Below are 5,709 nucleotides of genomic sequence, written 5' to 3'. Positions count from 1 at the left end.
CCTGAGTACTGGAAGTGCCAGATTGTCTTTGGAGTTCTCATGACCATGACATTTACTTTCACTATTCAATTCCAGTTTCACTACAACCACGCAAAAATAATGAAAATAAAGGGAAAAAAGGTGCTCAAGATCTCTCAAGTGGAAAGGAACAGCTCCACGAGTCCTCTGAAGAGATACCACCCACAATAAGCCACTCATTGGCCTTCAACTTTTGGGACTTAGACTGCTTGGGCTTTGCAGTATACAGTACAGCTTGGTATTGTTGGTGGCTTGGTTTATAGGTTTTGAAATATGGTTTTATGATCACCTTTCTCTACGGGCATTTGGAGGATCCAAACTGAACCACAACCTTCTTTGGGGTTCGTTCAGTACTGAGTCATGTGTCTAAGCTGACAGCTTATTTTTTTAGTCACAACCTTATTGTATTGATTGGCATGCTTTGCAATACACTTCTTATATTTATATTTCCTACCTGGAAAATGCCTTGACTGTTCTTATGGAAATTGTTCAAGGAAGGACACATGCAGCTGGCTGGGAAGCCTGCATTTCTTATCTCAGTGCAGCCTCTTCTGATATGATGACCTTTGCTCAGGACAGCTGGAAGGCCTTCACCTGGGTTTGGAGAAAGTTTGTGGTGCCAGGAGCAGAAGCATGTTAGTCAATTATTTGGGGGCTGCTGCAACTTTCTGAGGAATCAGCATGCCCTGTCTGGGGATCCTCTTGCTCTCTGATCTGATCCAGTGGTTCCTAGTGCCAGATGAGGAAGAAGACAAGATGATGTTGGCAAAAAAAATCTTGTTCTATCAGGTCTTGTTCCACAGCAACCATTAACTTGTACAGCAAAAGACAGAGAGAATGTCTTGCCGCACATTGAGCCTGGACTTCTGTCCAGGAAATCCAAACACGAGAAAAATGAGAGAATGTGAACAAACCCACTTACATGGGGCAGAGTCAGCTCTGCTCCCTGAGTAATCTTTGTCTATGCATTCAACCAAATTAAAGAGATGATGCAGCTAACAAGAGGTTACCATGCTTCTGAGATAGAGCCTTTACAAGGGACCAGTGAGAATCGGGCCAGTTCTCCAGCTGATAAAGTACAGCCTGTCCCACATGAGAAGCACTGCAACCCACCTAGAAACCAGCCATCTCCTTAAAAAGCAGTGTCTCAGATGCAGGACAATTCCACTCAGCCCAGCAGGGACTAGCGTGCAAAGAAGAATGAAGACCAACAGGCTCAGTCTGCTGCTTGGGGTCACAGTGGTCTCATCTCACATCCTGCTTAAAATTGAGCTTCTTTTCCAGGAAAAAGGTAAAGGTGTCCTGAGTCCAGGACATGCTTCACCTTGTGTAGCACGACATAGGCTTCTAAATACCCGAACTCATTAACATGAAAATACACGTGCATAGTAGCTACAGGACACATTGGCAGAAACAGCTAAATTTCCATATTCCCCCTGGAATAACAGAGGGGAAACAGTTCAGTGAGGACTCTATTCTTGGTTGGTTAAATTGAAGACTACAGGACTTCTGTCAGGGCAGTAAGAGTTGAAATAAGCAGTTACCCTAAGTAAGTGTAGGGAAAGAAAGTGTTTTGAGGTGAGTGCTGATATAGAAGACTGGATAAAGAAGATGTGGCACATATACACTATGGAATACTACTCAGCCATAAGAAATGATGACATCAGATCATTTACAGCAAAATGGTAGGATCTTGATAACATTATACGGAGTGAAATAAGTAAATCAGAAAAAAACAAGAACTACATGATTCCATACATTGGTGGAACATAAAAACGAGACTAAGAGACATGGACAAGAGTGTGGTGGTTACCAGGGGTGGGGGGAGGGAGGACGCAGGAGGGAGGGAGGGAGAGAGTTAGGGGGAGGGGGAGGGGCACAGAGAAAACTAGACAGAGGGTGACAGAGGACAATTTGACTCTGGGTGAGGGGTATGCAACATAATTTAATGACAAGATAACCTAGACATGTTTTCTTTGAATATATGTACCCTGAATTATTAATGTCATCCCATTAACATTAATAAAAATTTATTTTAAAAAAAAATTTGTCTTCCTGATGTATTAACATTTTTTATTATGAAATATCCCTCTGATAACTTTTTTTCTTTAATATGCTTTTTTCTAATATTAATATAGCTGCATTAGACTTCTTATGCTTAGTATATTTCTTCTATTTTTGTTTTTACTTAATATGATTACTCATATATTCAATATTTGGGTTTAAGTTTAAGATATTGGTGTTTAATTTCTTGTTGTCTTATTTAACCCTTCTACCACTTTTCCACCTATTGTAGAATTGGTAAATTTAGATAATTTTTAGCATTCTATGATATTTCCTCCACTGGATTTTTTCCTTATGTCTCTGTCATTTTTAAGTGCTTGCACTAGATTTGCCCTCTCTTCCTCTCTCACTTTATGTAAATATATATATATAATACACTTTATATATATATATATTACAGTCTACTCTTAGAAAAGTATTCTACTTTATAATCAATAAAACCTTACAAATATATGTTTTCAGTTTCCTGTTTCTTCTTTTTGTTCTTAAGGCATGTTTTCTACTTCTGAATATGCTACAAGCTCATACTACATTATTATTTTTTATTCCAGTCAATACTTTTTGATAAGATTTAAGTATATATGTATACATATAGATATGGACATGTGTATAGGTTTTTTTAGAGTTCTTTTATACTTATTGTCATATTTACCCTTTTTTATTATTATTATTCAGTGAGAGAAGGGGAGAAACAGAGACAGACTCTGGCATGCACGTTGATCAGAATCCACCCAGCAAAACCACTAGGGGGTGATGCTCTGCTGATCTGGGGCATTTCTCCATTGCTCAGCAACCAAGCTCTTCTTAGGACTTGAGGTGGAGGGCATTGAGCCATCCTCAGCACCCAGGGCCAACTTGCTCCAATCGAGTCATGGCTACAGAATGGGAAGAGAGCAAGAGAGAAGCAAGAGGGGAAGGGGTGGAGAAGCAGAGGGGCACTTCTCCTGTGTGCCCTGACCGGAAATTGAACACACACATCCACATGCTGGGCAGACATTCTACTCCTGAACCAACTGGCCAGGGCCATAATTACCCTTTTTGATGTCTATTAACTTCATAGAGCCCTGGATTTCTATATAGTATTGCTTGCCTTCATTCTAAATGGCTTACTTTATTAAATCTTTCAGCACAGGTTTACTAGAGACAAATAATTTTTTTCCTCTAAAAATATCTTTTTTATCTTCATTTTTAGAAGCTCATTATAGAATTTTAAGTTGATAGCTTTTTTCTTGTCAGGCCACCCTTTATGGAATATATTGATTTTTACCCTCTAGCTTCTTTCATTTTATTTTTACCTTTTGTTTTGAGAAATCTGTGTATGACTTGTCTAGTTATGGTTTTCTTTTGACTTATTTTTCTTAGACCTTTTTGAAAATCATAAATTTGTGTACTGTTTTTGTTGATTTTGAAAAATTATTATTCATTATCTTTTCAAATATTTATTTTGCTTCATTCTTTCCCTCTCTTCTTCTTCTTTGACATCAGTTATATACATGTTAGAATTTCTAGTGTTGTCCCACAGACTTTAGGACTTTTATTTCAATTTCTTACCTCTTTTATTTATTTTTTATAAAAAAATATTTTATTATTTGGTGTACATCTTCAACTTTTAAAAAATTATATTTAACTTGTTGGTGTGACATTGGTCAATTAAATTATACAGGTTTCAGGTGTACCATTCTATAATGCATCATCTGTATATGGTATTGCATGTTTACTAACCCAAGTCAAGTCACCTTACATCACCATTTATCTCCCCTATACCTTTTTTCACCTTCCCCCAGCCTCTTTCTTTCTTGCAACCCCCATACTGTTATCTGTGTCTATGAATCTTTTATTTATTTATTTATTGTCTTTTATCTTATGTATCTCTCATGTTGAAACATTCCACCTGTTGGCTTGACCTGTGGTGGGGAAGTAGATAAAGTATTGACTTGGAACACTGAGTTTGCCAGTTTGTAACCCTGGGCTTGCCTGGTCAAAGCACGTATGGGAGTTGTTGCTTCTTACTCTTTCTCCTCTTTTCTTTTTCTTTCTTTATCTCTCTCTCTTTCTTCTCTCTCTAAAAATGAATAAATAAAAAATATTTCACCTGTTCACTGTGATGTTCAATATACTACTTGTGATTGCCTCAACTACATTACTTAGACTTTTAGGGAAAATAGAATATTTGTGTTGATGTTCCCAGATTTATAAAACATCTTTTACCACATCTCTAATATTCTGGATTTTTTTGTAGTTTTCCGAAGTGAGAAGCAGGGGGGAGGCAGACAGACTCCTGCATGCGCCCGACCAGGATTGGCAATGCTTGGTCCCTCTGGGGCATTGCTCCACTGCAATCAGAGACATTCTAGCATCTGAGGTGGAGGTCATGGAGTCATCCTCAGCATCCAGGCCAACTTTGCTCCAATGAAGTCTTGGCTGTGGGAAGGGAAGAGAGAGACAGAGAAGGAGGAGAGGGAGAAGGATGAAGAAGCAGATGGGCACTTCTCCTGTGTGTTCTGGTTGGGAATCGAACCAGATATTCCAGATTTTATAATCATTAATTTATGCAATAACATTGAAAACATCTTCATGAAATTAGAGATATTTGAAGAAACAATAATTAGTAATAGTCTTAATACTTCTTATATAACTTTCAATGAATGTCAAATATAAGTGTTATGATTATCTTATATTAATGTTGAAATATTTTTAATATTATAAATATTTTTTTATACCTAATACTTTTTAAAATTCAGAGCATATTCAGATCCAATAGGGCTCAGATACAAAGAATAGTTTTATGAGCCCTTAGGACAAAAATAAACTAGATTACTGAGAATTAATAGCCTATTCAGAGCTCTACCTAATATATATTTGAAGTAAAACTTATTTCAAGACAATGTAAGAAAACCTTTCTTTTCTGGACTAATCTTTTGTTATATAAACATAACCCAGAGTAGTGTTTGAAGATTTCAGAAGTTATAAATCTTTTGGCTATAAAAGTCTATATTTAGAAACAATAAATTGTGCATATAATTCACAGACTTTGCTATAAAATAATTTTTTATCTTTTTCCATACAAGTATGGCAAAAAGATCTCATTACACTGTAGTTTCTAATTCAGACAAACGGGTATTTGTTCTGGCTATATTCTTACATAAGATTTTATCATCTTTTGGTCAACACAAAAAATATACGAGTTGTCTTTTAATGCTGTGTAGCTATTCCTTAGTGAGTACTTTCTAAATCTTTTGCCACTATAAATCTATCTAATATCACTGTTATTTTGCAAATACCCTTTAGAAAGGTTTTCCTTTATTTCTCTTTACATGAACTGTCTTGTGTAATGAATATATTATAGCTGTATGTTTTGTTCACTAGCTATTTTAAGCAAATAAATATAACACTAGATTTTCCCTTTCCCAAGGTAAATCTATCTTATTATTCTTTGGTAAAATAAATGTAACTGAAGTTGAAATGAATAAATCCAGTTTTTTAGAACAAGGAGTCTAGTGATACTCACATGTAGGAAGAGAATTTTTAGAAACTGTCAAAAACAATGAAGTGGAAAAATAGAATAACGAGCAAGGTATTGTCCACCAAGGTAAATAAGCAAATTCTATTACACGCATGGAGTGATTA

The 5,709-nt window shown here is 36.2% G+C and overlaps 1 pseudogene; it reads left to right on the top strand.

The window, feature by feature from the left end:
• The first annotated feature begins 496 nt into the window (after positions 1 to 496).
• On the top strand, positions 497 to 1,154 carry LOC136317271 (major facilitator superfamily domain-containing protein 6 pseudogene; annotated as a pseudogene).
• Positions 1,155 to 5,709: the final 4,555 nt, after the last annotated feature.

This window comes from Saccopteryx bilineata, chromosome X (genome assembly GCF_036850765.1).
Source record: "Saccopteryx bilineata isolate mSacBil1 chromosome X, mSacBil1_pri_phased_curated, whole genome shotgun sequence".
In the NCBI taxonomy this organism is placed as follows: Eukaryota; Metazoa; Chordata; class Mammalia; order Chiroptera; family Emballonuridae; genus Saccopteryx; species Saccopteryx bilineata.
The sequence above is the reverse complement of the archived record's forward strand: the minus strand, read 5'-3'. Positions and strand labels throughout refer to the sequence as shown.